This window comes from Arachis ipaensis, chromosome B8, assembly GCF_059453495.1.
Source record: "Arachis ipaensis isolate K30076 ecotype BB chromosome B8, ASM5945349v1, whole genome shotgun sequence".
In the NCBI taxonomy this organism is placed as follows: domain Eukaryota; kingdom Viridiplantae; phylum Streptophyta; class Magnoliopsida; order Fabales; family Fabaceae; genus Arachis; species Arachis ipaensis.
Window position 1 is genome coordinate 140957269 of NC_142443.1, and position 11836 is coordinate 140969104.

An 11836-nucleotide genomic window follows, 5' to 3' on the forward strand; every position below is an offset into this window, starting at 1 on the left:
GGTTACTATTTTAGGTAGTTTTTTCCTCTAAACTTTGTGACGTATTAGTTTATATAGTAAAAACAATTAAGTATATAGAAAGACTAAATTTTCATAGTGGTCCCCCAAATTCAGCCCGTGCACCGATTTAGCTCATGAGATTCCAATTGCACTATTTATGTCCTCCAGATTGCGCTCTGGGCAACATAATGGTCCTTTGGTGGAATTCCAGCGTGATTCAGCGACGGCCTTGCTTATGTGGTACAGCCACTGCCACATTGGACGTCATAGTGAACAGATGATGTGGATTGTATTGTAAAATTTCCCAATGTAGTCCCTCTTCCCTTTTTAAACCCTAAAACTTCGTTTGCCTCCCCTAAATCTGGTTCTCTCCATCAATGTATCCTTCTTCATCTATTATGTACACCAATAGCTATCCTCCATGAGAGGAACTGGGAGCCACATTACAGGAAGCTCGAACCGGTCATCATCGACGAACAACTGAATAAGAAGCACAACGCGAAGCAGGCAAGGGCGGGTTCCGGACTGGTGCGGCTGTGGTTGTCGCCCGGTGCTTAGGTGGTCAGCAACGGAGACACATCCTAACAAGCCCTTCTTTGGTTGCCCCAACTATAATGTTAGTGAAGGTAACTTATTTGTAATTCATTGATTTTTTTTTTTAGTTGTGACGGTAAATTGTGGATGGTTGTTTGCAAACAAGTGAAAAAAAATGGTGTGGCTTATTCGTCTGGGTAGATTGTGTGCAATAGGAGCTGCCTGAAAGAGCTATTTCAGGAGATGATGATGGTGACTGGAAGATGAACTTTGCATGGCGGTTGGGCAAGATGGAGGCAGACATTAGAAATTTGAAATTCATTACTCAAGTTCTTGGGTTTGGGTTTTTGGTAGTTGTTGTTTTTGTAGGAATGGTGCTAATAAAGTGTTGAGAACATGGCAATATAATGTAGTACCTAATTTAATGAATGAAAGTGTTGTGGGGTAACATCACAAGATTTCTGTAACTGATCTGAGTTTATTATAATATAATATCCTGTTAGATAAATAAACAGTACATGTAAATAAGTAATAGAAAGGTTGATTCAAACCATGCATAGTATTAATTAATCTAAACCAAGATACGGCAAATCATTCATAGTTTTTATATATTACAGCCATAAGTATTTGAGCAAGTAATATGACATATTTGACTAATAATCAACAAAATTAACTATTGTTTAGAGTGAGCACAGTCACAGTTTCTAAAGGTTGTGGTAGGCTTAGAGAAGGGGGGTTGAATCTATGTCTTCCTTGTAAGTTACTGTTATTATCCTTTTAAAATAAACTTTCAATTCAGGTTCTATTTGAACTCACCAGTGGAAATTTATGAGACAATTTATTTTTGTCTCATGAATATCAGAAAACAGAACTCAGCAGAGAAGAGAAAAGCTAACACCAGCATGTATCCTGGTTCAGTTGCCTTGTGCTATGCAACCTACATCCAGTCTCCTCCACAACTATGGAAGAATTTTCACTATAGTTAACAGTATTACATACACCAATTTCACAGGATTGACCCAATCCTTTCACACTCAAGTTCTAACCTAACTTGACATTGGCTATGCTAATACCTAACTATTCACTCTTAGTGCTAACCCAACTAAGAAAGGGATACCTTACAGGTACAAGATACAAGACATAGACATACCTAAAGAAATCTGAAACAAACTCTAGGCTTTTCTCTCAAGTGTTTCACTCAGCCTTTTTCCACTCATGGCTTTTACTTGAGCTCTCCCAATATGCCTTTTCTCACAAGAAATTACAGAAAGATAAACATAGAAAAGTACATTACAATCTGTAAAACATGAAGGAGATTGACTTCATCAACAGCCTCTGTGCTATGCGAAAAACCAGATTGGCAAGCCTCTGATTCAGTTCTTCATACTGGTGGAATGCACCTTTGATTAGGTTACACTGTCAACTTAGTTGAACTTCTTCAAAGAGCTCTCTCAGAACAAATCTCTATTCACTGGTTTTCTCTCCTTGGTTTCTAAATGAACAACAAACCTCTTTTATCTCCTTGCATGTTGTTGGGTTCTTCTTCCAAGGTCAACACCTTGAGCCTTGAGCTTCTCCAACCCACAGATTCACTTTTTCACTTTAATCCTTAGAGTAGAAACTTTGCTTCTGACTTCTTCATCTTGACCGAAAGTCATAAAGCAGTAACCATAGAAATCTTCCCATGGTCAACTTGATCTTAGCCATTGAGAAACTACTTGATTCCCAAGACATGTTTGAGACCGTGAATTTACAGCAGAGAAGAACAGAAATACTCTTTTTCATATAACCCAAAATGGAGATACAGGAAATTAAAGATGAAGAGAAGAAAGTGTGTTGCATGTATGAAGAAATGGGTTACCTTTAACCTAAGCTTGATTTGGTTTGAAATGGTTGATTAGACTTCTGAGTTTCAAGCTTGGACTTTCTCTTTCTTGCTTCTTTGATGATCACCTTAGGGAAGAAGCTTTCTCTTTCTCTTTCTTACTTTTCTGAGTTTTGTGATTTGACATGGTCAGAGAAAAAGGAACGTTGCTTTGGTAAAAGCAAGTGAGAGGGAATGAGGACTTCAATCTTGTATGAGAAGCTTGGATCAACTTGAATTGATGGACACGGGCTTGGATCGAATCACTTCTTTTTGCCCGTTTTGATTTTTCAGCCTTGTTTCCTCATGGGCTTTGTTTATTTATTTGACCCACCAACCTTGCTATATTATTTTCATACCAATTTGGGCTGCTGAACTAAGTTTTAGCCTGCAACATATAATAAATAATTAGCAACATATAATTATTAATACTTAACACTAATTATTTATTTTGCCCAAAAATAATGTTTGTCATCACTAATTAATTTAGTTAATTTCTTAACTCGACAGTTTCTTTTAACAAAAAATAAACACTTCACAAGTGTAATGTCCTAATATTAAGTTTCACTTCTTCCGGGGGTGCTTAAATCCAGGAGTCGGTACAAACTTCGGAAAATTTGTGAATTGTGAGGCAGTGGCTGAACTCGCACCCTTCATTGGGTCCAGTGCTGTAGAGGGGGTTGGCGGTGATGACCTTCTTCTAGCAGGTAGTTTGGCAGGTCTTGTGGCTGGTTCCGCTTTTAGTTCAGTGAACTACACAAAACACCAACAACAAACGAAAACCCAAATTCGTCACTCACTAAACCTTTTTTAGAGTTATTAGTGAAGAATTAATAAAAAGGTGTATTATAGAATTACTGTTGTACCTTTTGAGAATCTTCTGGTTCAGAACAACTTGGCTGTGACAGTTCAATCTCTGAAGCTTGACCAATAGGAGCAGAATTGGTTGCAGACGGAATATTGTTTGTAACAGTAGCAGTAGTCATAATTGTACTAGTAGCAATAATAGTTGCAGTGGTCTGGGCAGTAGTTGTGGCAGTAGGTGTGGACGAAGTAGCAGTGGCTTTGCCAGTAGAAGTGGCAGTGGCCTGGGCAGTAGCATTTTTAGGGTCTTTAGCAGCCTCCACAGCCTTTGTAGCTGCTGCAGCTAAGCATTAGCTGCTCTCTTCTTTTTACACCCTCTCTTGATATGACCTTTTTGCAAGCAGTACCTGCAGGTGAATTGTTGAAGCTGTCTTTTCATGGCTGTACCTGAATTAGCTTTCTTACTAGAACTTGTGCCTTCATTGGAGTCCTTCCTCCTCTTTATTTGAAGGTTCCCTGGCTTCCTCTTGATTGGTGGTGCCAATGGCCTGTTATACTGACTTTGTTCCCAGAAGGCTTGGCCAGGTATAGAATTTATGTGGTACTTGTATGTTTCCTTGTAAGGCTCCATGGTTATCAATTTGTGGCAGAAATCTTCTGGGTGCTTGTTCACTCGGGCTAGTGCAGCACAAGCATGAACGCATGGAATTCCTACAAGTGCTCATATACAGGCAGCTCAGGTTACAAAAAATCATTTATAAGACAAGTGTAAATATCCATGAACAAAGATGATTGGGAAAAACAACCTGTTTTTATCCAAAACTGGCAGGTACATAATCTTTTTCCCAAGTTCACCACATGGTTTGTAGGACGCCCATGAACCTCAAACTTCTCATAACCAGTATCTCTAGACCATATAGCAGGCCAATTCCTGGACTCCTTCCTCACATTTTCTAGCCTACTTTTGATTACCGGTGGTAACAGCCCCAGGTGATTGTCCAACTTGACCTTGTTATTAGCCATAGTCCTCATGACAAACATCCTCACCTCTTCTAAAAGAGTAACCATTGGCTTTCCCCTTGCTTTCTTGATCTTTGAATTGAAAACCTTACAAGCGTTGTTGCAAATCGAGTCCAATTTGGGGTTGTGTCTGAACTGTGACCTCGTCCATGCCTCCCTGGGCCACTTGTTAAGATACGCCTATGCATCCTCATTCAGCCTCTTTATCCTGTCCATGTATTCCTGAATGGCAAGAATTGAGAGAGGTGAAAAAAGTCCATGTAAACTCACGCCAAAAAAAGAACATTGTCCTTACATACCTTAAACTCTTGAAATGTAGTTGCTCATGCACACTCCCATAATAGTCCCCTCAACTCCAGGTCCTTCCACTGCTTGTTAAAATTTTGCCACAGATTCCAGACACAGAAACGGTGACCCACATCAGGCATCACCGCTTTCATGGTAGGCAGTAATCTCTGAAGGCAGCAAAGATCATGTTACAAAAACACAAACAACAATAGTCAGTCACCATAATAGTCCCTAACTTTGATAATCGTTCACCATAATAGTCCCTAAGTTTATCACTCCTCACCATAAAAGTCCTTAACTTTCATAATCGTTCACCATAATAGTCCCTGAATTGCACCATTCAGAATCTATCTAACTTATAACAGACAGCATACCACACAAGTATAGTAACTAATCAAACAATAACAGAGGTATCATCAATCACCATTCTTCCTGAACCTCATTCGTCTCCCTTCTTGTATAGTAAATTCCCTCACTGCCTCCTTGAATTCCCACTTAGTATTGAATTTCATGCCGACTTCCAAATGCAATTCCTCGAACCTAGCATCGTGCCTAACACTGGAAATACCTCATCCGAACTTTCTTCTCCAACCAACTCATCCTCTGAATTAGGTGGTGTTTTCATCTCCAAAGAGTGCCATGAATTGGCACCATCCGATTCTGACCCCGAATCAAAAGCGTCCTCATTATCAGCCTTTCCCCCTCCCCCCACAAATCCTATGTCCACATCTTCATCAGAAACATCTTGCACAAATCCATCATCATCAACACAAACCTTGGCCTTCTCTTTTTTCTTTCCACTCTTTGCCTGGACCTTCGTCCTTGCACTGGGTTTCTTGACTTTCTTCTTGTGTGAAGGAATGTTATATCCGATGCTCAATTCACCTGAACTATCATCCGGCTCTTGTGGCTTATACGCATTGTCCTCAGCACTCTCGTAGCTGTCATAAGAGTCTGAGTCAGAGGATAGAACAACATAGTCACCTCCATTTTCCTTTGCTTTTGAAAAACCTTTCCCTGAAGACCTCAGACAGTATTTCCTAGACCTAGTGACTTTGTTTTGTGTGGGTATGGGTTTGGATTTGGGAACTTTCTTAGGCTTTGGCTTGGACTCCATTTTTGAATTCACATTGGTCTCCTTCGGTAATGCCTCTTTAGCTTGGGGCTTGTATGTTACTATGCTTAAACTCATCGGAGGGTCATTTTCGGTAGTAATTTTCGGAGGGGGGTTTTTCACAGTCCTGGCATTCAACTTAGCTTGCTCTCCAAGATCCCTTACCTGGTCATCAACATGCACAATAACATCCTGCCCTTGTAGTATCTCAGGTTCTGAAATACCATGTTCAATGTAGACATTAACTACCCTATTGTTCTTTCCACCCTGAGAATATATCTCTCTCAACTCGATATCAGAGTCTAAATGCCTCAAACCCACTTCCAGGCTCATCCCTAGCACCTTCCACCAAACCTCCTTCATTATCTCAGAGCCTAGCTCTTTGAAGTAATTTCTCAGGTAGAATACATCCAACCTGTCCACATCCAGATCACCCAAACAGTACTTATTGTCAGGATAATATGTCCATCTCCCATCCTTACCCTTCTCAAAATTTCTCCCATGATGAAACATTATGTCTAACACTTCGGTGTCCATCTGCAACATAACAGAGGAAAAAATAAATTTAACACGCATGCAATACAAAAACAACAAATAACACCCACATTATACACCATCAGAGATTGCCCCCTGTTCTATTGAAAAGAAATAGAGCATCCATTACTGGTTGGAACATATGAACAAGTAAAACCCTAATAACATATGGATTCCAACAAATTCTAGATGCATCATATACGAGCAACTTTAACAATCGCCCGTCCGAGGAATGAAAAAATGATCCAAAAAATTTAAAAAAAAAATTACCTTGAAGCTAGATTAACGGTTCCTCAGTCGTTGCTTCAATGGCTTCCCACGAACCTTCCCCCAAGTTCAATGCAACAATGGTAAGAAAGCAGTGAGCAAGCAGCAGTGCCTTAGGCTATCGCCACTGTCTCTGGTTATGGAGGAGGAGACCAAGCGTTGAGAGAGATGAGAAAATATGGAGAAGACGTAACGAATGCCAAATTCTTTTCCCAAGCAACTATTACATTCACTGTAATCAAAACTGCGACGTTTGGGCTTTGAAAAGTTTTCCCCATGAAACGACGTCGTTTCGGATGTCCAACGTGGCAGTGGCTGTGCCACATAAGCAAGGCCGTCGCTGAGTCACGTCGGAATTATACCAAAGGACCATTATGTTGGCCGGAGCACAATCTAGAGGACATAAATAGTGCAACTGGAATCTCAGGGGCTAAATCGATCGGTGCACCGGCTGAATCTAAGGGACTACTATGGGGATTTAGTCATATAGAAATATAGACCCATCAAAAATAACATTTTGAGATGTATAAACTAGTCCTTCTCATACAAGGATTATAAATCTTTGTAACACTAAAATTTGCGACGATTTCAAAAGCACCGTAAAAGATTATATAACGGTTTGAAGCCTAATAAAACCAAAAAAAAAGGAAAAATATAATGTTCTATAACATTATCTAAAATATAAACACGTACTAAGTTTCTCTTTATAAAAACACTCAACATAAATGAAATTAAACCTAGCAAAACTCTTTTATTTACAGTTTATCTAGATTTTGATTTTATTTCTTACATATATTTATATTCAAATTTTTCTAAAAGGTGAGTTAAGGTAATAAAAACAAAAATTAAAGATAAAAAAAACTATGCTAGCTAGGCATACAATAAAATCAACCACTAAAATTAGTTATCAATATAAAATACACATTATAATACAAAATACAAATTAAAAAAAATAAACTACATAAATACATGATAACTGATTTTGACAATTGAATTTTGTGAACACTCGGCATTTTTTCAAAAAGAAATAAGATTATTGTGTTTTCACTATTTATTTCACCAAATTATGAAACTATTATTTTGGAATACAAACTTTTTCCTTCGTTTTTTTTTTCCATTAAGATTTGAAAGAGGAGGATAGAAATTAACTCCGATCCAATTAATATTGATTAAGATGGCTCCGATCCATTCATGCATGCATGCATAATGTAAATGCAGTATTCAAAGTTGAATATCATTCCTATTCCTATATAAAGTGTGCTTAACCAACTTGGGTTGGTCGAGTGGTCAGCTTACTCGTCCGCTTAAACAAGTGTCGAGAGTTCGAATTCTGCCTTGTGCATGCAACAACCCATTGGCCAGCAGCAGACCCTTAAATGGAGCTCCAATCTGCGACGGATTAGTCCTTGACCTATCGGGTTGGGAGATAACGTGACAAGAAAAAAAAAAACTGTGCTTTAATTTGAATGCAGTATATATATTTATTACTATGTCCTTTTCAAGGGTGCAATTATAATTATATAATAATTAATAATATATGCATGATGAATGAAATAATTAATAATATTGGATGACACGTTCCACTTGAAGCGTGAAGGAGTTTGTGAAACATCAAACATGGAAGCTAAGGTAATGGAACATAAAATGAGTTCAATTAACCGATACCAACCGAAATTAACGGCTTTCTTTTGAAAAGTACCTAGACATAAAACTGCTACATGCTGTTTTAATTGCTAGATTCTATAGGAGCTATTTATCAATTTTAACGGAAGAAACGTTGCATGTTTCATGTATATATATACATAGCTTGTCGTGGATTAATTAATTTCATATGTATATATATGAATAGGTTTTGTTGTCTCTTGAAAAGAGTTGAATTTGAATAAGTGATTTGATAAGAACTTTTGGTTCTGTTATAGACTCACTTTCTAGTCGCTCTCATGTTTTATTTGGTAACTTTATTTATTTTTTTCACGGTATTTTTAAGGTTTAATTATTCTGTTATAGTTTTGTGAAATTTTTAATTAGGTCTTTATATTTTTTTTAATTGGGTCCCTGCACTAATTTTTTTTCAATTAAGTCCCTCTTAGTAGTAATTGGCTTAATTTTATAGGGACCCAACTAAAAAAAATTGGTATAGGGACCTAAATAAAAGAAAAAAAAAAGTGTAGGGACCCAATTAAAAAAAAAATTGTATAAGGACTCAATTAAAAAGAAAAAAAGTATAGAAACCTAATTGAAAATTTCGCGAAACTATAGGTACCAACAGAGTAATTAAACCTATTTTTAATTGAATGTAGATTGAAGTTCCATTTAAAAGTTTATTATTAGTCAATGAAGTACTATATATATAAGACGAGATTCAAACTTTTGATACTTATTTAAGCAAACTAGTGAGTTAACTACTGGACCAATCCAACTTGGTTTAGTAAGTTTAATTATACTCGTTATATCGTGTCCATATATAAAAGTAGAATTTAATTTAGATGCAGTAATAGTCATTTAATTACGTCTGTTTGTTTAGATGATTATTTACATGTTGATTATTGAAAATAATTATTTTTATTGCTATAGTGATACGTAATTGAATATACACTAAAATTCCTTCACACTTTTAGTATATCAAAATTAAATTTATAAAAAAATATAAATTTGTTGAAAATATAAATAGAATTTAATTTTGATAAATAGTACATGTGCATCTAATTATATCTTGTCACATTAACAAAGAATAATTATTTTTTATTTTAATCGTATAAATAATTATTAAAAAATAAATAATTATATAAAATATTTTATAGTGTCATTAATGTATTAACATTAAACTCATGTAAAAATGCTTGGACGACAAATTAAGAAATAGAGGAGACAATTAAGACTTTTTTATGTTTTAGGATAATGACATTGATTTAGAATCATAATACAATGCAATAACGAGGATGTTGTTAGATTCACAAGATATGCTATTCGATTCCACTTCGTGAATTAGACATTATTGTTGTTACTGTTTAGGAACAATTTATATAATAATTTGAGATATGTCTTATGATTTTTCTAAATGTTTTTTTACACTTTCAAAATAATAATAAAAAAAAAAAAGACACAATAATCAGATACATTTTTATCATATCGCCTATTATTATCTTCAGCATTTATATCAATCAGACAAAAATTGTATCAAGTTATTTATACTGATTATCATCATATAACTATACATTTAAGTTAATTATTATACCCATTAATTATCATCAGATAAGTATATACATTTTTTTTAACAGGAGGAACTTCAATGTAAGATATAAAATTATGTATAATTTTATATAATTGTCCTTAATTTATTAATTATTACTTTTTGATCTCCTTTTACCTCTACTCTCTATTTAATAGGAATAAAACCTTTTTATAAAAAAAATTAATATACTTTAATTATTTAAGGATAAACAAAATTTAAAAATAAGTAATACTTATTATAAAAAATGTATAAATAATAATTAATTTATCACTCCTTTTTATTTTAATTTTAAGAGGAAAAGGAGAAACAAAGAAAAGACTAACACCTAATGAAATCAATCCCCATTCCCCACTCTCATGAGTAATTGTGGAGGAAGTGTATGTGTGTTGTGTGGGCTAAATAAAGGATCATAGAATTAGGTCAAAACAACTTAAGCCCAATTCCATCTGTCTCTCTCTTTCTCTCATCAATCTTATCTTATTATCAATGACCCCATCAATATGGTTTTTGTCATGAAAAACCCAATTTGGATAGCACTACCAACCAACATCATGTGTGACTATTGTGTGTAGTAATAAATAAATAAATCAAATTGGACTGGTCTAGTGGTTAGTTCACTAATCCGCTTAAATAAGTGTTGGAAGTTCGAGTCCCGCCTTGTGCATGCAGCAACCTATTTGCCAGTGGCAAATCTTTAAATAGAGTTCAATACCGTGGCGGATTAGTCATTGACCTGTTCGGTTGAGAGATACCGTGTGAGAAACAAAAATAAATAAATAAATACAAAACTAACCAAATTTAGTAGTTATTTTATTAGTTCGCTTAAGTACGAGTTGGGGATTGAATACTACTTTATATATGTAGTAATTTATTGGCTAGTGGTAAATCATTAAATGAAACTCAGATTTGCGACGAATTTGTTATTTGTCTATCGGGTTGAGGAATACCATGAGAAACTAGAAACTTTCGAATCTTGTCTTGTGTATACAGTAGTTCATTGGTCAACTACAAACCCTTAAATAGAGTTCAGATTAGTCTTTAACTTTTCTGAATTAGAAAATACCGTAAAAAAAATGCAAAATTGTTAGATAAGAAGCTAAACATCAGATATTAATTTCTTGAATTAAATTTGTTTTGGATTTTTATAAAATATTTTTATTTTAATTTAGTAAAACATAAAAAGTTGTTTTAGTTTCTGCCATAGAATTTAACTTGTTAAGTACATCAATACTTAACTGGACAAACTAACGATATGGACTAAAATAAATATCATTTAAATTATATTGGATTAAAACCAAAAGAAAAATTTTATAAGGATCAAAATGTAAAAAAGTAAATATTTTATAAGGACTAGAAATTTATTTAATCGTAATTTATTTCATTTTCAATACTATCAAGAAAGATTTTAGTTGTTTTTTAATTTTAATTTTCTTTTATCCTTTTATTCTTTATTGGTTGGAAATAACTTTTTATAATTTTTTTCTTTTAATAATCCCAATTTTTTTTCCTTTTTCATTTCCTTTTGCTACAATAATAATATGCAATTTATTATTATATAATTATTATTACCTTCCGATCGTAAAAAGCCAAAGAAAAATATTAGGCATATCTCCCACTTAAATATCATTAATTGACTCTATTGTTTTCTACTGAGATGGCGACTTTTTCCTTCTTAATTTATTTAATTTAATTCTTGTTCATTTATTTATGAGAAAAATAGGACCCACAAATTCCTGTTTATTTACACGGGTCTTCATCCTTTTTAATTTATCCATAACAATCCAAGCAAAGCTTTAACTGCAAAATTGGTTACAAATTTTACAATGTGAATAGGGATTTAATTTTTTCAAATTTATGAGTTCGATATACATCAAAATCTTACCTATTAAATTTTGTTAAACATATATAATAAAACATATAATAATAAAGTTGTTTTTTAAGTATTATTATCCAAAATTTGTTCATTATTTGGACATTATATAAATTTGGCTTGAGTGACTACAGGTTTGGTTTGATGACACATTCTTGTGTCTCTAGATATTAATTCTTTGATGTGTATGTGAGTGAGATAAAATAAATAGAAATTTTTTTTGATAATTTTGATCAGTAATATAATTAATCAGTACAAATATTAAATTATTTTTAATAAATAAATTTTATTAATTTATGTATACAAATT

General features: G+C 34.2%; 1 pseudogene; it reads right to left on the reverse strand.

Annotated features, from left to right (window-relative positions):
- Positions 1-4926: 4926 nt before the first annotated feature.
- On the reverse strand, positions 4927-6161 carry LOC148550093 (uncharacterized; annotated as a pseudogene).
- Between the last annotated feature and the right edge of the window lie 5675 nt (positions 6162-11836).